The following is a 22,358-nucleotide window of genomic DNA, read 5'->3' as shown; positions in this document are numbered from 1 at the left end:
CCGTCCGAACGGCCCTTATGAGGCCGAGTCCCAGACTCGGCCCTCGGACCCACCCATTCAGACCTCGGCCCAAAAACCCTACTCGGCCCTCGGACCTGGCCCATCCGAATCACTCGGATTCGGCCCGTCCGAATCACTCGACTTGGCCCGTCCGACCAAACTAACACTCGGACCCAAGTCCACTCGACCCAAAAACCCTGCTCGGCCCTCGGTCCCGTCCCTTTTGAATCACTCGGATTCGGCCCATCCGAATCACTCGACTCGGCCCGTCCAAGTTATTCCACTCGGCCCTCGGCCTACAAAAAAAAAAAACCTTTTGCACTCGGACAAGCAAGATTCGGCCCGTCCGAGTCACCCACTCGGCCCCTGCAACTCGGACCAGTTGGGCCGAGTGAGTGCCCCAACTCAGTCTTAGAAATTTGACCTGACCCAACTGGAGCCCAGCGATGCAACTTGTCGTAAGCCTTCCTGACGCTTGAAGCCTGATTCTGGCGCACCGAGTAGACAAAATCGTAAGACATGGCCGCTTAATAGTTCGAGTGGGCTGTTGTGATACCTAGAAACCTAGAGACCTAGAGGTAACCCACCAAGCCGTAGAACCCTGATTGATCCCACAAGAAATGACAAGGCAACATAGAGCCCAAGGGTGCATGAGGTGCTTAGGGGCTGGTTATTGCACTCATCTTGAATTTCCGCACTTGAAGGGCACTTGAGAAAAATTGAAAGCCTGATTGAACACACGTGCACCAGAAAGAACACCCGCACGGAGTGGAGATAACTTGAGAACTGCATTTAATAAGCCAAGGAACTCACTCAGATAAGCCGCTTAAGGAACTCACAATTAGGAGAAAACCCACGGACGAAGACAAACCATCAACACACAGGGTGGGACCAAGCAAGCGGCACAAGCGAAAGGGATTTGACAAACCCACTCAATCTGATTGATAGCTTAGCAAAGCGTGAGAACTCAGCCATGGCGGAGGAAAGTGCAGACCTTAGGGCTAATGAGGAACTCGACTTGGGCATCTTCCCAGAGGCTATTCAGCACAACTGGTCAGCAGCTATGATGCGCACGCCCGATATGAGCACCGCGATCGGACAGCAGATGCTATCATCGCAGACTTAGAAGAAGAGAGGAAGCTAGCCCATAAGGCGTTGCAAGGCATAGCCGTGTACAATAGAGACCAGCAGGTTAGGAGCCAAAGGCAAAGCATGGAATTGTGTGAGGTACAACGAGTGCTGAACTTAGCTGGCCGAAACCGAACGGATCACGAGAGAGCCCTAGAAGGAGACTTAACGCTGAGCGAACTTCTTATGAAGTGCTTGTTAGACAACACTGCAGCAGAGAAAAGTGCTGCAGCATTAGCAACCTCACTGCTTGTAGGGTTAGGAGCAACCCAAGGCTCTAAGAGCCAGTCTAAAATCTTGATAGTCACAAAGCAGCTCGACAAGTACCAACCCCATGACCGACCCATATAGCTTTGTAGAGCAGTTCAAGCAAGTCTGCGAAGCCAACGGCCTTATCTACCTGACTCAGCATTCTCAAGCGTTCAGACTCTGCTTAGACAAGAGCAGGACCTGGTATACAAGTTTAGACGCTGCTGAGCGGGCAAACTTCAACAGCCTCAAGGACCTCTTCATTAAGAGATTTGCCGAGCCTGGATACTCCGATAATCTGCTGGTGTGATTGATGAATGTCAAGCAGAAAGAGAAGGAGGACATTCGCGATTACGTAACCCACGTAAGGAGCCTCTTCAAGAGGATCCCTATAGGCGAACGACCGACTGAGAGAGCAGTTTCAATTGTGTTTATCAACGAATTCGAAACGAGGAACTGTATAAGGCTCTAGAGCCAACTCAAGCCTGGAGCGAGACGCACTAGTTAGGGTTTTTGAGGAAGCTATTAGAGTTGATGACCAACTGAAAGAGAGGAGTTCCAGGAACCCCAGCTCAGAAGAAACCAGCTCGCGAGGTTTGGAAAGAGCACCAACCTCTAGTGAGCGACCCGCACCATCATCCCAAGATAAGGGGAAGGCCACCGAGACGAGCCATGACTTGCCTGATGTCAAGATGGAGATAGTCAAGCTGCAAGACCTGTGGAGACGACCAACGTAGCCACACATCCAATGTGTGTACTGTGGTGGAAATCATTTGCTAGCCGAGTGTCAAGACCCTCGGTTGAGACCTTGCGCTAACTGCGGTAGGTTCGGTCATGATGCTATGCACTGCAGATTGCCCAAGAGACTTCCGTACTCCCAACCATATGGCCAGCCTTACCTAGCCAACAGACTGCAACCACTTTTCAGAAGGGAAGCCCCATTGGCCCTTCCTGCGCCTAACGACCTGAAGCCGGCTGTCCCCAGGATGGACATAAACCCCACAGGTATACCGAGGCCGCTCGGTCCCTATGTGACCCATCCACCAAGTGACGCTCCAGTCCACTACGTGGAAGAGCCAAATGAGGAAGAGACTTATTTATACTCTTATGTCTCTCACGACGAAGACGATAACACCATCCTCATGGGCTATCGACCAATACCAGTGATGGCATTAGGAAGGGGACGAGGTAGAGGCCTAGGGGGGCAGCTGCAGGAACCGATCATCTGTTGGACCTGTGGACACCCAGGCCATGTCTCATTGCGTTGCCCAGAAAGGAAGTAGCAGAATAGAGACAAGGCTGACCTAAGCTGCGTAGAGTGTGGAATCACCCACCTCTTCGTCGATTGCCCAAAGCGAAAACCATCTACAAATCCAACAGAAGTACCATCTGTCCCATTGGGGCTATTCGGCGTCGAGAACCTTGATGGGGAGGCCATGCCCATCCCGCTACGGGTCATGACCCATGCCCAGACAAAGCAGGCTGGCATATCTCTACCAGGGCCTAGTAACCTCGATACAGCCTCCACGGGAAAGAAGAGCCGCAAGCGAAGGAAAAGGCGGCCGGAGGCTAAAATCGCACTGAAGGCTGAGAGTGCTACAACTCTACCTGTTGGAAAGAGGGTCGAGGACACAGAGATGGAAACTTCAGCCCCCAAGACGGCGGTAGAAAAGGGAAATGCCAAGGTAGGGGAATACCCGTGTCCGAAGAGCCAACTCAAGGCCATAGAGAAAGTGAGGGACTGGGTAAAAGAGGCACAAGCACATTTGAGAGACGCTGAGCCCATCCTAGAGGATGGGAGTGAGGATCTCATCAGCACGACCACGATAGACTTACCCCCTCAACCAAAACCAGGAAGGGCAATTGCACCCCAGAAAACACCCCTGAGGGCAAGCCTTGATGTTGAAGGGCCACAAATTAGTCACGGCCATTGGCTAGGGCAGTTTGGCACAAGAGAAGGACGAGCAACTGACGGACTCCTCACCACACTAGTGACCACCCCAGTGACGTTAAGCCTAGGAGACCTGCTTAAGCAGCACCCCATCCTATGGTGAAACCTCAAGCAGTGGGTCGAGGAGTCATGGGAGCAGGCATCGGACCTGCAGGATCAGGACGCAGAAACACAAATATCGAGTTTTACGCTACACTCTGTGCCAAAATCCTTGCACATTAATGCTTTCTGGGAAGGCACCTGGATGCATGTAGTGTCACCAGTCCGAGCCTTAGGAGACACAACAAGGAAAGGGATCATAGATGTGGGAGCCGGGGTTAGTATGTTGAGCCATGCGGTATTGCAAACCTGGGGAAACCCACCTGTTGAGACCACTCGGCTTAACGTCACACTAGCAAACGGCATGAGGGTAAGGCCATTCGGGATACTTAAAAATTGGCCAGTAAAAATCGCAGGTGTCCAGTTCTCGGTCGACTTTATAGTCATGAAGGGGGTGGACTATGATGTTCTGTTAGGCTGGCCCTGGATGCGCAATGCAAGAGTTATTGAAGATTGAGGTAACGGCTTGATCTTCTTAGGCAATAGGACGGAAGCTGTGAGGGTGGAGATGGACACTTGGAAAACCTCACCAGTCGACTTGGATGCCATCTTCTCGATGCTCAAGGGTGACAGTCACGTCAAGCATTCTTATGGACCCTTGACCAAGTATATCCCATGTCCAGAAAAAACGAGCGGGATTGGATGCATGTCCTTGCTACAATCGACCTGCCATTCTCGGATGAAGAAGCGCATGAGCAAGCCATCACGATGAGGGGCACGACCGACGGCACACCCACTATACCAGTGTGCATGATGGAAGGAACCCATCTTGGGAGACCTAAGCCTGTCACCCTCCAAGTGGCAGGCAACAAGAAAGAACTCCAAGAGGCCCTGGAATACTTAACAGACAAGCTGGCTAATAGCTCAGCAGCAAACTTCATGCCTCTCCAGGACCTCTTAGGCGAATCCGAGTGGCAATGGACCAGAGTGTATGACTTGAACCTTATGTACAACTGGGCCTTGGTCGTGGAGTAGCGAGAAGAGAAGTACCAAGCCCTACGGGACGTTGAACCAGTTAGTGCAAAGTACTCTGACGACGAGTACGAAGACTGCCAACCCTTCGAGGATGAGAGTGGAGGGGAGATGAATTCGATAGAGTACGACACAGAGGGACATGTAATAAAACAGATATGGGTAGATTCCAAACCGCAAAAAGAAGTGCCTACTGGACAAAGCGAGGGTTCATGCACGTGAATTGTGACCGTGCCTGGTTAGAACACATAGTAGCCATAGACCTTGAGCAAGCAGACCTAGCTCAACCAGGGACGACTCAAGTGCTTAGAGCAGAATCACCGTCTGAACTGCGACCACCTAGGGAGACCCCCTCCTCTAGTGAAGACGGCGAGTTCGACTCTGAGTTAGAAGTGAGCTCAGATAGTGACCCAGAGATACCTAGGCCGCCCAAGACCATTCCTTGTTCCCGAATGCTCCCAGCATTTGATCTTGGATCTTTCGCAACTTGGCGAGATCCCAAGGGCTTGGCAAGCTAAGTTGCTTGTTTCCCCTTTATCTTCGGGTCAGGGTCTGTACCCTGCTGACCTAATTACCCTTACCTTAGGTCTCCTTGTAAGATAGACCATGGACAACCCCATTGTCCTTGGTTGGTCAACTTACTGGTTATCTTCTAGATCCCTTGAAGTACCTATAATTGATCAAGATTGTCTATCCCCTTGACCATGGTTGGTCAAGTTGGTTCTGTTTAGAACAGACCTACTCCACCTTAAGTATAATCTTCTTAAGCCCTCTTAATAATACTCACATGTGCTTAAGCTTTTACCTATCCCTCTTGAAGTCACTAAGGACCTTGTCATAGGATTCATGGATCTCAGTCCCAATTGGTAAATTACAAACATTGTTGAATTTTTCCACTACTCAAGAACCACTACTTGTGGTGACAAAAGCTAAGGCACAACAACATAGTTTCCAATGGAGGCCTAAACAACCACAACCGCCGCCTAGGAGTCACCACGCACGACCACATAAGATCCCTGGCGCTAAAACTAGGACTCCAAGGCGCAATTATAGAAATCAGGGCATGATTCGACGTAGGTGGGTCCCCAAAGCTCTCCTGCTCGCGCAAGGCTACTATGAGGGAAACACCTGGTTGTATATTCCTAAAACCCACCCGGCCAAGACCGCCATTTGTATGCTACCCCCCGAGCTTGATCACCCCCAGCCCCATCAAACCTCAACACAACGAGCCACAGTGCTCCCCAGGACCATGTCCAGCAAGCCCATCTACACATATGCCCGAGAGACTCGAACAAGCCTGCCGGCCCAAACGACATGCACCATCGCATAACCCATCACGCACTAGAGTCCATCCGATGATGATGATCCACGCTGAAAGCAGCAATCAATCCGAAGTAGTTGCTGCTCCACCAGCCCTAAGCCAGGGCGCCCAACCGCAACTGCTAGAGTCCATCCGATGATGATGATCCACGCTGAAAGCAGCAATCAATCCGAAGTAGTTGCTGCTCCACCAGCCCTAAGCCAGGGCGCCCAACCGCAACTGCTAGAGTCCATCCGATGATGATGATCCACGCTGAAAGCAGCAATCAATCCGAAGTAGTTGCTGCTCCACCAGCCCTAAGCCAGGGCGCCCAACCGCAACTGCTGGCACATCAGCAACCACAACTATCCGCTGTCAAAGGCTCTTGGGCCATCAAACCCCAACCACCAGAGCAGGTCTTAAGCCCTCCTATGAGCAAAAGTCATTTTTGACACTGGCCTCAGATTTGACCGTAGATATAGGGGATGATGTGGTTGATTGCATTAGACTGCTCGATGCCACCTTTAGAGACCTGGCTCTAAGATATGACTGCTTGGACTTAGGCTTGTTGCCCGCACCTTTCGCAACCAAAATTCACACGATGCCTTGTTCTTGGGAGATGTTTGAACTTGCCTTTGCAAATGTAGCAAACTCCGTGGCTGTATTACTTGACAGTGAGGTCTCCAAAGAGCAAGCACTCAAACAACGTCTCATAACATCATACGATCAGTGAACCACTTCTGCCATCACCGACCAAGAAATCACAGAATTATCCCAACTTGCTGGGATGGAATCCCCATTTTTGCGGCATTGATACACTCTTAGGTTGCAATGGGAAGTTGAGGGCTGCCAAGTTATGACCAATGCGGAGCAGCGCCGTGCAATCAAAACAATGGAGTACGACCCCACTTATATCGCGTCAACCTCGTACAAAGTGTTGACCACTCTTCGCAATCGACCCTTGGAGGAGCACACCAAGGGATATCCTCACCTTGATCGTCTACTGACAGAGGAGGAGCTACACATTGCTAGCCGCAATGCCTCCGGTGACTTCTTAATAGATGTTCTCACTTACATAACGCATGTGGGCACTCGTCCGGTTGATCTCGACTACACAGCTTAGTTAGAGTACAACCCCAAATTTTACATTTGGTTCCTACACCGATGACTCCTAAGACCCATTCCAAGGTTCTCAACCCCTCGCACCTTCAATCCTCATAAGGATTCTTCTCAAACTGGGAGGGAAAGGAGAGTAAGGAGCATCAAGAGTTCAATTAAAAACAGAATCAAGAGATCAATTAAAATTCGCAGAAGTTAAGCAAAACGCTAAGCACATAGGCAACAACCAAAGTAGAAAAATGACAAGAGAACTTTAATAAAAGGCAAAAAGTTAAAGCTAAAAAGGGGGGCTCCACGTTGGATAGGATTTTAAGGCTTCCATTCAATAAACACGTAAATCTTTCCTTTTCAGTCTAGGATGTTTTTGTATTGTCAATTTGGAAGAACTAATGGAAACTGGGGTTCATGACAGGAACGAAAAATGTCGCAACAAGACCGTGCCCACCGACTTCCATTCACGGAAGAAGAGAGAGTGCAGTATAGCATCACCCCGGAGAGCTGTGCCTACAACCAACTAAAATTCCAAACTATTCACAACATAGAAGGATTGGTGGCCAAGGAAGAGGCGGCCAGGAGAGTTATTGAAAATTGCAACTTCACCAAGTACCTGGAAAGATTCGCACAAGAACCCGACCACACAAGATGCGTGGAATTTCTCAGGTCTTACGACCCCAACAACGAATGCGGCATCGTCACAATGGGAAGGGGACAAAACGCCACGCAAGTACTGGTTCGCTTAACCCCCGCCTTGGTGGAAAAGGTGCTGGGACTAGAACCCAAAATAGAAAAGAAGTAGAAAAGAGATGTGTACGCCATACTAGGGATGAGAAAGGAGGACGTGCTAACAAACGACGACATTAGCATTCAAGATAACCCTGATGCAGAAACCAGATTGTAGGCAAAACTGGTGCACACGCTCTTTTCCAGCTAGCGCTACAACACATTGATGCACCGAATCAGTGTAACGGTACTAGAGAATGTGGTGGCTCATACCCTCCATGAAGTCGATTGGAACGACTATGTGCATAAAACGATTGACTAGGCGGCTAAGGCACTGGCTTTAGGAAGCATGCCCGCAGGAGGAGAGTCTCCGGCATCTAAGGTAGCAGAAAGAAAAAAGACCTCGTCTAAGGCCTTGTTCATTACCTATGGAAGCATCTTAACAGCAATCATCCAGGAGGCCGTGAAAGAGACGCAAGATGTAGAAGAGGGGGAAGGGGAAACGTCTGACAGGTCACCCCCTTCAGCAGTACCAGGAGAGGTCCAGCGCGACGACATGACTGAGATCGATAAGGAAGGACAGGGGCAAGAAGAGTGATCAAGCAAAAAGCAGGTCAAGGAAACCAAGAAGAAGACATCGCAGAAGAAAAAGAAACCTGGTGAAGGCTGCAGGAAGGAAAATGAAGATTTGGAAAAAGCAAAAAGACAATCCCTCAGGGAGGCCGAGGAGAGGGAGAAGAAGAGAAGGCATGAAGAAGAAGAAGCAACAGAGCAATTCAAGCGGGGTAAAAAGGTGTCAAAGCAGGAGGCTGAAAAGAGGAAAAGAGAGGAGCAAGAAGAAAATGAGAAATTGGAGGAAGAATACAGAAAGGCCGAAAAAGAATGGCAATGAAAAGCTGCAGAGGAAGACGAGGAATTAAGAAGAAAGGAAGAGGAGGACTTGGTCGAGACCACATGTTGGTCCATCGAGCAACAATACAGGGCAGATGATCCAGAAGCCTGGAGCCAGCTGCGGGAAGAAGGGCCTAGCTCTAGTGCACAGGCACCAAAAGCCGCGCCGCCCGCAGTCCCAGAAGGCAAAGGCAAAGCACCCCTCCATCCTATCCCCACCCTCATGGCACCCTCCACTGAACCCACTATGCTCACCCCTAGCATCCTCACCAGCATGGAGGTTTCAAACTTTGTGGCTTGGATGCAATACTTCATCAGTAAAGAAATGGCCCAAGTGAAGAGCACAGAAACCACGACCACAGGGCAAAAAGGACCAGCCGCAGATGCAGAATCAAGGCAGGACCAGAAGTGCCCACGTGTGAAGGCCTCAACCACCCCCACCCATGCAATAATGATGCCACCAGCCAGTTACGACGAATACGTCGTCGAGCTGCTCTCCCAATTGGAGAAAGCGAAGGAGGAAAAGAGAATGGCAGTGGCTAAGTTGGTGGCAGAGAAAGAGTCAGTGACCGCCTTCCAACAGGAGAAAACCCGCATCATAGCCATGCAACAACGTCAAATACTTGACCTCAAGCAAGAATTGAAAGCAAAAGAAGACATGGAAGAAAGCTACAAACACAGCTTGAGGACAAGAATCAAGAACTTGTGCAGATGCAACGAGAGTACAAGCTCCTCCTGATGCAACATGGGGAACTGGAGGCCGAAATCGCCAACATTGAGCAGATGATGGAGGAACTAAATGCCAAAGAAGAGGAGAGAAGACAAGAGAAGGAGCAATAGCGAAAAGAGATCGAGTCCATGACCGATCTACTACACCTTGGAAGGAAAGAGCACGAGAGTATGAGCAAAGAACTCAGATCCCAAGAGTAGAAGCTCGTAACCCTACCACAAAAGCAGGGGGAGAGCATGGAAGGAATGAACAGAAGGGCCGAGGAGTGGGCCAAGCAGAACGAGAAACGAGTGAAGGCACTGGCGCGGCACCTCGCTTTGGTGGAAAAAGAAAAAATCTTGGCAGAAAGCAAAGTGGACGCCGACCAGATAGCCTTCACTGCCTAGCACAACAAACCTTCCTCAACACATTACTGGACACAGCTCGGCCGGGGGGAAAGGAGTCATTGGAGGTGGTGCAGAAGAAACTGAGCATTGCACATAGAGCCCTGCATGTGGGGCTATAGATGCCACCCCAACCTGTGGAGGTTAGGCTAGGCTTAGAAGAACAACGAAAGTACCTGCTATTGGCCGGCCTAACCCCCCAGGAGGTGGACGCACTCGGCTTTGAGGAAGGAGCGCAGCTAGATGACTGGTAGGGGGAGGACACTGACATTGAATTTGTCATAAAAAATACCAGCGAAGAAATAATCCCACAACCCCCCTTGCCGCACGACCAGGAACAACAACAACTCGACCCGCACCCGGACAGACAAACCACGCTCAAGGAGCGATGGAGAAAATTAGTGGAAGAAATCAGAAGATAGTTGCGAGCCGAACCAGTCGTGCGGCCATCTGTGTCCCTTCCACCATGCCCCGATGACCTCCCAATGCAATTCCACGTGGAACTGGTAATTTGGGCACATCAGGAAGACAAGAAAGGAGCCTTTTACTTTCAGTTTCCTCATGCTTAACAGCTTGAGAAGGATCCTGCCAATTAAGGTAATGGAGAAGGTGATTGCGCCTGGCAGCTGGCTGGGCCAAAAATGGCTGGAAGACAGGGCAAAGACCCCCACTCTATGGGGCACGTAGGAAGTAGAGTTTTGGCAAGACAAGGTGTTCGAGGTACCACACACTGTAAGGGGGCTATAACTGCCAACCTCTCTGGAGAAGGCAAGTATGCGATATTAACATGCTCGCCTAGATGGTGTTTTGCAACACCCTACTCTATGAGAGGAACGACCCCACATTCATGGCATATCCTCGTAGGGTAGGCGTGGATTTTGTTGCCACCCTCCACGGGCAGCATGACTTCCCCATCATCTACAACTCCAATGCCACCTCCTTCGAGCATGCCCTCCTTTTTTATTTAGGAAGCCTAAGTGACTCCATGATGCGCTTTCTCGCAGACTTGTCCTCCTGTCCAAATCCCGCCTTTATAACTACCTATAATTACCTTAGGCTTCTTAAGTTATTACTCAAGCAAGATCCAACACCACAAGAGAGTGGCTTGCCCCCCCTCTTTTTTGACCCCAATGCTATTGATAGCTGCGCTATGGCACACCTAATGATGAGAGCTAGCCTACTTCCCTCCTTTTGCCTAGCTCTCCTAGAAGACATGAACGATAGCCAGTTTACTAGGTGCAACCATCCCTTTCTTTCTACCACCTCTCTCCACGTTTGTATGAACCTCAAAGCGTACATGCAAAACCACTAAATATTGAGCAAATCTATCCGACCCCCTTCTCCGTCTCCATCAGACAAGGAAGATTAGGTACTGGCCATCATTAAAAAAAAAAAACACTCTCCTACTAAAAAACTCTCCCTACACATGGAATACCTATGCTTCCCTATGCATGGAATAAGCCAAGCAACTCACTTCCACAACCACTACGAACCACATAAAGCACAATCACCGCACCTAGGGGTCCTCGAGTTAGGTGTGCTCGGTGGCTTCGGTCGGCCGGCTCCACTCCTAACCCCCTAGCCCCTTTTTTGCCCCCCCACTGCACGCTTAGGGCCCAAGAAGGGCAGGACATACCTAGGGAGGCCACTCGCCTATGGTTAGACCTATCACCTTGAGCCACTCGCACTGCACACTAAGATAAACATCCCCCTCCTTATGAGGTGCACCACCCCCTGATCTTCCAAGCACCACCACCGTGCCCACCCACCAACTTCGGAGGCCCCTGTCAACATCCGTCACTTCTTCACCCAACCTTCCTCCCACGCTTCCACGAGCACCCGAGTTTACATGCTGCCATGCCCCCACATCATTGCTCCGCCGGCTGCCTCTTCACCCACTAATAGTCGACAAGAGTGCCATGGGACTGGCACCCGTCTCGGAGGGGGTAATGTTAACCCCAAGCCGAAAAGAAGGAAAGGCAAATGAAAAAGTAGAAAGAAGATGGAAAAGGAGCAAGGACATGCAGGCGGACTCCAAAGCTAAGTCGGGGCCAAAAGCGTAGTTTTAAATAAAAGGCGCCTCAAAAACTCCAAAAAACTTTTGTAAAAGAGCGCCAGGCTCCCTCCTGTGCCACCTGTAAAAGAATAGCCGAATATAGGCTTGGGGCACTAAGTAAAAAGAGGGAATTAGAAAAAGGGACCTTGCCACAATGGCCGGTCATGTAAAAAAGGATGGGTGTCCATGGGGTTTTAGGGTTTGTATATATAAAGTTCAAAAAGTGAATGGAAGCTCATTCTTTGGTGTGTGCCCAACAAGAGCTCTTCTCTTCTCCTCTTCTTTCCCTCTCCTTGCTTGTGTGTGTGCCCTTGTGAGAGTGAGGGAGGGAGTGAGAGGGAGTGAGGAATCAAGGGGGTGAAGCTCTTCATCATCTTCTCTTCTCTTCTCTTCCCTTTCCTTCTTTTGTGCACGCAGCTATGGAGGTTGGAGCTTGGAGAAGGAGGATGCTTGAGCATGCTTGAGCTAGCATCTAGGATCATGGAGCTACCGGAGTTCGGAAGGGAGGAGGCAACTCATATCGGCATCAAGGTAAGCTCACTACACTCTTAGGATTGAGGGCGCGTCGGGCATGTGAGAGGTAGCCATTAGAGCTCACTTGGAATGAAACAATAAGCGGTCTGTGGGTCTTGGCGGATGAGCGAAAGCTCCTGCAGCACTACAGGACAAAACTCAGGCATTAGGATAAGGGTTTAAGCCCAAGGAAAGGGGGTGGAAGGCTCATTTTCAGTTTTTGGAGTAGAGAGAGAGAGAGAGAGAGAGAGAGAGAGAGAGAGAGAGAGAGAGAGAGAGAGAGAGAGAGAGAGAGAGAGAGAGAGAGAGAGAGAGAGAGAGAGAGAGAGAGAGAGAGAGAGAGAGAGAGAGAGAGAGAGAGAGAGAGAGAGAGAGAGAGAGAGAGAGAGAGAGAGAGAGAGAGAGAGAGAGAGAGAGAGAGCTTGAGGGTGAGAGAGGGACTTGGAGCTTAGGGAAAATCAATCGGCTACCACAATAGTTTTCTATGCATGTCAGGTATATAGAACCCTCCATGCATATGCACTCTTGGATTTTGGAGCTCCTTGCTTGAGGGCGTGGCCAAAATTGTGGTGGCCACAATTCAAATTTTTGTTGTCGTTGTTTGCATGTTGGCAGAATCGAACACAGTTCACAAGGGTTCGATTCCCAGAATCGGACACTCAGATGTTCAACTTTGTTCGATTCTTGGAATTCAAACATTCAAACAAACTTGACTTGTTCGATCGAATGTTGTCTGTCCAATCCTGAAAATCAAACCATCCCTTGCCTATCCGATGGGATGTACACCCTGTCCAATTGGGATGATCAGACTCACTAGAATCAGATTTGGATACTCGGCCATCGGCCACTCGGACCTTGTCAAAATTGGATGCTTGGCACTCGAGCATGCCAGAATCAAATTAGACACTTGTTGATAATCAGAGGTCCGATTCTTAGAATCGGATATTGCAGAATTGAACACTGTCAAATCAGACCAAAAGCCTAATAGAAGAGATTGACAAATCTAGCGCATCCCAAGCAAGGCACAACACCTCCCGCAATTTGGGAAGGCTCTGAAAGCCCTACATACAATATTGACCCTAGAAATCGCAGCTGGACGACTAGACATGACCATTGACAATCACGTTAGCTTTGAGTCCCTATTAGGATCCCAGACCCCCATCTGACCCTAATTAAGATGAACAATGTAGCACAAACCCTAGAGACTAGAGAAAGCGGCTAGTGACTGAGCATAAAGCCCTATTCCACCAAGAACTTAGACCGAAGTGTGGAAGCTGCACTTATTATCTTGTGTTTGCACCCATGTTATTTTCGACACTTGAAGTGCAGTTGGAAAATCTGAAAGCCTGATTTAGCACAGTTCACAAAAAAGAGCACCACACACACACTGAGCAAACATAAATTGAGGATTGACTGTCAATAAAAAGGAATACACTCAGACTTAATAAACAAAATGAACCCACCAATAGGAGTTAACACACAAACCTAGACAGCAAATAGAAATTGAACAAGACCAAATGTATAAAGGGAGAGAGCACTAGAGGTAGCCTGAGTGAGCTTCTCACGAAGTGACTGATAGACAACACGTCAGCAAAGTGAAGTGCTGTAGTGCTAGCAACATTATTGTTGGCAGGATTAGGAGTCAACCAAGGCTCCAAGAGCCAATCGAGAATTCTTGTAGTTGCAAAACAACTAGACAAGTACCAGTCATAAGCAACGACTCGTATAGTTTTGTTGAGCAGTTCGAGAAAGTCTACAAGGCTAACGGCCTCACGGATCTTGCCCAGCACTTGCAAGCTTTCGACCTATGCTTAGGCGACAAAGGATAAATGTGGTACACTAGTTTGGACACTGTTGAACACAATGACTTCAACACCCTAGATCTCGACCTTGCACCAACTGCGGTAGATTTGGCCACAATGCCATGCACTGCAGATTGTCGCGGAGACTCCCATATTCATAGCCTTCAACCAGCCTTACCTAGGGATTAGGCAGTCGAATTTCTTTGGGAGAGGAGCCCCATTGGCCCTCCCAGCACCTAATGATACAAAGCCAACCATCCCTAGGATAGAGATCAATCCCATAGGCATACCTAGGCTGCCTCAACCCTACATAACCCATCCATTGAGCGATCCACTCCTTATGGACTATCGGCCAATGCTGGTGATGGTCTTAGGAAGAGGGAGATGCAAAGGCTTAGGAGCGCAAACCCAAGAACCAATTTCTTGTTGGACTTGTGGTCACCTAGGATACATATGTCCACGTTGCCTTGAGAGAGCAAGCAAATCGAGATAAGGCTAATCTCAGATGCGCTGAGTGTGAAATCACTCACCTTTTTGCCGATTCCCCCATGTGGAAGCGAGTTCAGCAATTGTGTCATCGGTAACATTCTACATGATAGCTAGGAACTCTAGTAATCGACCAACACTAGTACACCTACCACAAGTGCCTTCAATGCTAGAACCCCATGAAAATGTGAGAGTAGGCATCATCACTGAGATTGAGGAAGAGGGTGAGGAAGTGGTGGCACATGCCTACCTACACATATCAGTGACCACCTAGAAGATGCATGTCTTTGATGCACTCATTGATTAGGGTGCTGACTATAACATCCTTTGGACCCTCATTGGTCAGCAACCAACACTAAACTCAATCCATTTGGAGGATAGCCCTACTCATTGCTAGGAAAGTGTTAAAATAGTGGTCTCTATTGAGACTGAAAGCCTATCTATGATCTTCTACGTGATGCCTAACATCAAGGCCACTGGTACGGAATTGTTGCTAGGATTCACCTTCAAGAAACAAGTACACTATAATGTCCACTATGACTCGTAGTGCATTCACCTTGCCATTGGCAATGTCTGGTTAGTGACGGCTTTTTGCAAAGGCAGCACAACTCCATCAAAGCCTATGATCTCATTGGTGGAGAAACCTAATGCAAGGTCTAAGGAGGGGGGTTGTAACTTGACCCATCCTATGAAGACAAGTTGGTTGCAGCCTAAAGGAGACACACCAAAGATCATTGAGTACGAACTCAAATAGGTGCCCAAACAACAACCGCATCTAACCTGCATGATTTCATGACCATAGAATATCACGTCCTAGGCTAGGAGGCAAAGCTGGCACTATCAAAGTAGATGAAAGTTCAAGCCGCAAGGGGTCCCCAAAGCCCTATTGCACGCTTAAGGCTACTACGAAGGCAACAACTAGATTTGGATACACAAGTCTAAAAATGGTATGGGTGCTCCTCAATCCAAGTAGGGTATCCAAATCAGTGAGCCAACTAGGGAGGAAAATTCCATTACCTCAAAAAGCACCAAATCCATAGAACCTCATGAACACTATCAACCAAAGCTGCAATCATCCACCAACTCAATCTAACACTTTCAGTGTCCCAATTTCTCCACAAACCAAGAACAACATGATAACCAAGCTACAGGAGACCGAGCTACTGCAAAAGCAATCAACATACACCCCATTGAACCACCCATGAGGCAAGAATTAGTAGTCAAGCTATCCAACTCAATAAAACCCCAACCTCTCGTGGGCCTTAGACCCTCCTATAAAGTGTTAATCCTTCCTTACGTTGGCCATGGACCTAGCCACGAATATAGGGTATGACTTGGTCACCTACATCAGGTCTTTGGACACCACATTCACTGTGCTAGCCAGGAACTATGAATGGTTGTGGACTTAGGTCTCCTTGATGAGACATTAGCAAGGGAATTACGCTCATTGCCATGCACCTACGAGAACTATGAGTTTGTGTTCATTAAGATTCCTAAGGTATCCAATGAATTAATTGACAATGAGATCTCTCAAGAGCAAGCTTGCACACAATGGCTGATTACATCATATCACAAGGGCAAAATCCTTGCAATAGGCCAAGAACTAGGAGAGCTGACAAAGCTAGCTGACTCTGACTCTTCCTTTCTGTGGAAGTGGTATGTTCTACGTCTTCAATGGGAACAAGTGGGCTCTAAATCATGACCAACACCGAGCAAAGACTCGCAATCAAAACCGCTGAGTACGACCCTACCTATGTGGCTCCTATCTCGCTCCGAGTCTTGTCCATCATGTGCAAATGATCTCTAGAGGAATATGTCATGGCCCACCCCTATTTTAATTGAATCCTAACCAAGAAAGAACTGCATGTTTCTATCAAGATGAACTTCGATGACTTTCTCACTGATGTCCTAACCTATATTATGCACATAGGCATTAAATCTCATGACATGGACTATCACGCCCACTTGGAGTATAACCCAAACTTCTAAGATAGTAAAGCATGGCAAGCACATGCTTAAATGCCATTAAATCTTCATTCTCCAATCCTAAAAGGATTCTTATCATTCTTGGGGGGGGGGGGGGGGGGGGGAGGGGGTAAGATGGAAAAGAAAAAGGGAACATGACTTGAACTTCAAAACTTCAAACTGAATGTCGAAAGTAGGTGTGAATGTTATGAAACATCATGGAACATAAAACGTGAGGAACATAAAAACAAACCCTAAAACCTCAATCAATGGTCAAAAGTAGAAAAGAATGCATAAAAATCAACTCATGATTGAGTAAAAGTGTCATAATTTTTTGCAGAATGCATGGACTGTTTTAAGGAAAAGTCTCTTTTTATTTAAGCAATTCAGTCTCCATAAGCATTTTTTTCATTACGTGTCCTTGTGCAAAAAATTATCATAAGAAAACTAATAGTGAGCTATGGTATTATGATAGGTACCTACAATGGCAGGTAAAGAGAAAAGCAACAAACTTCCATTCTAGGAGGAGAAGCAGGCAAAGTACAGCCTCTCATTAGAAACAAGGGCTTACAATCAATTCAAATTTAGGCATATCCTGAATTTGGAAGACATAGTCATGGAGGACCCAGCCATCAAGCAATTGGTGAAGCAATGCAAGCTATAGAAGTATGTGGAAAAGGTGGACCAAGACATGGACTACCAAAAGTGCATGAAATTCCTCTGAACTTTCCATAGGAATCGCGGCACTATCACGGTGCGTTAAGAGAATGAAGCTCGCCAAGTAGAAATCGAGCTTAGCCCTGAGTTGGTGCAGAGAGCACTAAGCGTGCCCAACAAAGTGGAAAGACTTCCAAAAAGGGATGTGTATGACATGTTGGGAATGGACAAAGTGATAGTCCACACCAACAATGGCATTAGTCTAGCTGACATTCTCGACCCCAAAGTCCAAATATAGACCAAAATGGTGCACGCCTTGTTCTCTAGCCAAAGGTACAATGCGTTGATGAGTAGAATCAATGTGCCAATGCTTGAGAGCATCGTTGCTAAGTCATTCAATGGGGTGAACCTAAATGGCTTCGTGAGAAAGATGATAGAAACATTGGTGAAAGCATTGGCCATCGGCCAAAAACCCACAAGGAGAGAATCCCCAGCCTCTAAAGCTAGGAAGCTGTTGTCATCAAAAGCCTCTACCATTGGCTTCAAAGGGGTCTTGATGACCATTATCAAAGAGACCTTATGGGAAGTGCAAGAATACAAGGAAGTTGGTGAGACACCAACAAGTCCCCTCCATGCCAAGAATAGGAGTAGTCCAACGAAAGGATAGTGAGTGAGGAAAAAGGAGAGTGGCAAGCACAAACTGGTCGAGGAGGGTCCAAGAAATGAAAGAAAAAGGCTTCATAGAAGAAGGCTGAAGAAGAGAGCAGGAAGGACAAAAGCCCAAAGGGAGTCCAAAAGTGCCAAAGAAAGAAGAAAAAGAAGAGAGAAGGAGAAGATGAAAAGAATAAAAGAGGAATTCAGGAAGGTTGAAGAGGAAAGGAGGAGGAAAGTAGCGTAGGAGGCTGATGAGTTAAGGAGGAAGGAAGAAGAGGATATAGCCCTCACCATCCTCCTCTCAGTGGAGCAACCTTTAAGGGAAGAAGAGCTGGCTGCCATGAGTCCACCCAGATGCGAAGGCCCAAGCATCCAAAAACCTGCCACCCCCAGTAGCCAAAGGCGAGGGCAAGGGTCTAATCAACCCCATCCCACCCGCCCTAGTGCCGGCCACCCCAATCACACTACATCCATCCAAGGCTCTTCCACCACGATGGATGCTAGCAACCTCGTGGCATGGGTGCAGTTTCTGGTCAATAAAGAGACAACTCAAGGCACCTCAAGGTGCAAGTGGGGGAACCCGTGTGATAGGAGAAAAAAGATAGGTAGCTGCATATGTGGAATCCAGACGGGACCCCAAAAGGTAGAAGATAGAAGCATCTACAACCACTGGCCCCATTGCACTACCATTGTCTACAAACTACGATGACAATGTGCAATAACTCCTGTTAGAGTTGGAGTAGGCGAAAGAAGACAAGAAAATAGCCATCGTTGAGCTTGAGGCAAAAAAGGAGACAATGGCAGCCTCTCAATTAGAAATAACCCATTGTTGTGATGTTATGAGGACACAACGTGAAAAAGTATGGGATGCATCATCATCCGACTTCTTTATTGATTTAGAGAGTCAATGCAATCTGAGCCATTAGTACTAGTGTGAGTTGCATGGATTATCCAAAAATACTAGATTTTTGAGGGTCTTGTGGCTACGGAATTGTTAAGAGAATTTGAAAGTCGATTTGAGCAGTTGGATCTTGTAGAACAACAAGCTCTTGCAAGTCATAAAATTGAATTGTTTCTACAGGCAACTGATCCTGAGCTTCAAGAGAAGCTTGATGATTTGCTGGAGGATCAGACTACAGAGACAGGTTTGAAAACAGAGTGGAGACATGTCAAGGAAGTTGTTACTGCACTTGTGAAGAAGCATAGAAGAAGAGAAAGATTGCATGTCTCTAGCTTGCCCACTGTTACGGGCAAGATAGTTGATGCATCCAGTAAGCCACCTACTTCTGTGGCTAACCCTATGGTTGTACCTGCTATTGTTCCCTCTGTTAGGGAAGATGTCTTAGATGAATTGGTCAAAGGCATGCGGGATCTTCAATTGAAGGTTGCAAAATTGGACGAAAAAGGACAAGAGGAAAGGGGACGGGTAGTAGCCCTTAAGCCTTGAAAAAGATGTATGTGGTGTGACAATTTGCAGCACAAGAGAAAGGATTGTGTTGCCTATTAGGAGGCCTTGGCATGACAGCTTATCTTTTGGAAAGATGGCAAGATCCATGCACAAGAAATGGGATTGCCTCTTGCTTTGAATTTTGGAAAGGGAGGTATACAGAAGTTGTTGGAAGACTTGGCTGTCTAAAATGCTTATGCGGCGGTACATGCTTCTACTTTTGGTCTACAATTGGATAGAATGCATGGCCAAGTGATGGTTGGTCCAAAGGCTGAAACATGAACACATGCTTTACATGCAACTGAAAAGAGAAAGGTCACTGATAGTGAAATGTCTCATGCAGGGCAAGAGATTCGTGGCAGAACTGGTTGGGAATCACTGGTAGATGCATATTCAGTGTATGCATATTTAGCAAAGATACAAAATACGGATGTACTTGTGGAAGAAAAAGGAAAAAGAGATGAAGATATTACAGGGACATCTAAAAGAATGACAAGAAGAAGTGTGGATGAGCCTAAAGCTGCAAATCAGCGACCTCCCGAGCATGTTATGGAAGAGGTCAGTCAGGAGCAAAAATAGGATAACAAATAAGAGGGAAAAAAGAAGGGCAAGTAGCCAGGATATAAGTTGCAATTTGACATTGAGACAAGCACAGATCTTAAGAAGGTTCTTGAAGAACAGATCTTAAACAATCGGGTGGAATTTACCTTGGGAGAGGTGCTTGGCATTGCCAAGCGAGAATTTCATGATGAGATCATTGACATAATTAAAAGGAAGCATCCGTTTCTTGGTGATACCACTAGTGCATTGTTGCAATTTGAAGAAACTGGTTTGTTGGGTATTCGGGCTGAATATGAGCATGAAGTAAGTACAGGATTGTCTATGCATGATGCTACTAATCAATGGACAGCATGTAGAAAAGAGAAGAAAGTGGCTGAAAATGCATTGTCTTGTAGCAATATGCATGGTGGAGTAAGGCAAATGCAACAATATGGAGAAGAGTGTTGTCAGTATGTTCTTTGGATATGTATGATGTTATAGCATTGTTTGCTTAGCAGGAAGGATTACAATGGGCTGAAGCACTTGTGGAGACAAAGTATAAGACAATTGACAAAAAGGTGAAACCAATTTCTTTGCCACTTCCACTAGAGAATGAGGGTATGTATGAAAAAGTGTCAAGGCAGCCAAGCTTACGAGATCCTAAAGATATAGGTCATCAGTTTACATCTGAAACATTACATGAATTGAATGTTGGTGCAGAAGGGTTTCTTTTGCCTGCTGAGAGAGACTGTTTTATGCAGATGTTGGCTAGACATGGAAAGGCATTTGCATTTCAGCCAATAGGTTGTGTGGATCCAAATGTTGTCTCTCCTATGGTAATATTTATTGTGCCACATGTACCATGGAACTTGAGGCCTATTCCAGTGCCTAAAGCTTACTTGCCAAAGCTGATGGATTTGCTAAATGAAAAGATTCGCATGAAGATCTTGGAGCCTTCTTCAGCCCCATACTCAAATCATTGGTTTACTGTGCCAAAAAAGAATAGGGCTTTGAGATTTATTCAAGACATGCAACTAGTCAATAAAGTGACCATAAGAAATATGGTTGCAGGTCTTGTGGTTGATGAATTTGTAGAGACATTTGCAGGCAGAGCGATCTATTCTTTGGGCGATCTTTACTCAGGTTATGATTAGTTTCAGCTTGCAATTGAAAGCAGGGATATCACAATCATGAAGACTCCTTTGGGGTTAGTATGAATGTGTACTCTCCCATAGGGTGCAACAAACTCAGTGGCACACATGACAAATGCTATGAATAGGGTACTCAAAGATTTTATACCACAATTGATTATGCCCTTCTTGGATGATGTTCTAATCAAAGGGTGTGCAGTGGATGAAAAGAATGAAGAGATGGATGTTCATGGATGCATATAGTTTGTTGCATACCATATTGTGGATTGTGAGAGGATTTTGACACGTCTAGAAGAGGCGCATTTAACTCTTTGTGGACAAAAGTCTATCTTTGGAGTTGAAGAGGTTTTGATTGTTGGGCATATGTGTGGGCCCTATGGGTGAAGACGATCACCAGCAAAAATAGATGGGATTGATAGAATGCAAGATGTATGCATGAATGTATTAGAGGTGCGTAGATTATTGGAAGCATGTGTGTTCTATTTGATATGGATTCCTCACTTTGCACATGTTACCGATACTCTATATCAACTTCTGAGGAAAGGTCAGAGATTTCATTGGGAAAGGAAGCATCAGAAAACAATGAAGAAATTGAAGCAACTCTTAAAATTTACTCCTACATTGAGAAAGGCTAACTATTCACATGGAAAGCCTATCATTATTACTGTTGATACAAGCCTAATCGAGATGGGCAATTGGGCAAGATGATGAGGAAGGGCAAAGATATGCAATACGCTTTGGTACAGAAGTATTGATTGAACAACAGAGAAGACACTTTAGATGTTTGTATCTTATGTAGAAGTGTTTCTGGAAGTCAAATATGTAGGAGAGTGGCTGAGAATTGGTCAATACCTCAGTACATTAACAAAGAGAGATGAATGGTCAAATGAGGAGTTTAAGAAAATCAAGAGGAAAGCGTATGGGTTTTTTTTAAAAAGATGGATACTTATGGAAATATGCTTTTAAAAAAACAGGGTATGCCATTGCGAGTTTTGGGTGACAGAGCTTTACAAGTAAAAGTAATGCAAGAATTTCATGAAAGCTTATGGGCTGGTCATAGAGGTGTTTGGGGTACTTTTACAAAGATCAAAGAAAGATATTGGTGGCAGGGTATGTGTAAGGATGTTGCTCACTTTATGGAAACATGTATGACATGTCAAATGTATTCATTTGTGAGACATCGGGATGGATTGTAATCCACATATCCATTGTCTCTTCATTTTAAGTGGGTGGTGGATTTGGTCACAATGCCTACAGGTCTTTGGCAAATGAGGTATCTTGTGCTTGCCCGTGAAGACTTGACTAATCAAGTGGAAGGGAGAGCTTTACGTACTAAGACAACAAATTTTGTGTATGGTTTTGTCTTAGAAGAGATCTTTTGTAGGTAGACTGTGTGGAAAAAATTACTGTAGATAGGGGTAAGCAATATGCAAATGAAGCTCATGATTTTTTTGCATGTTTGGGGATAAAGCTTGCTTTAGCTTCAGCCTATAACCTTGAAGGAAATGGAAAAAGTGAAGAGGTCATCCACCTATTGTGAAGGCA

This window comes from Lygodium microphyllum, chromosome 5, assembly GCF_053477565.2.
Source record: "Lygodium microphyllum isolate KBCC chromosome 5, Lygodium_microphyllum_v1.1.10, whole genome shotgun sequence".
Classification (NCBI taxonomy): domain Eukaryota; kingdom Viridiplantae; phylum Streptophyta; class Polypodiopsida; order Schizaeales; family Lygodiaceae; genus Lygodium; species Lygodium microphyllum.
This window is presented reverse-complemented; position numbering follows the sequence as displayed.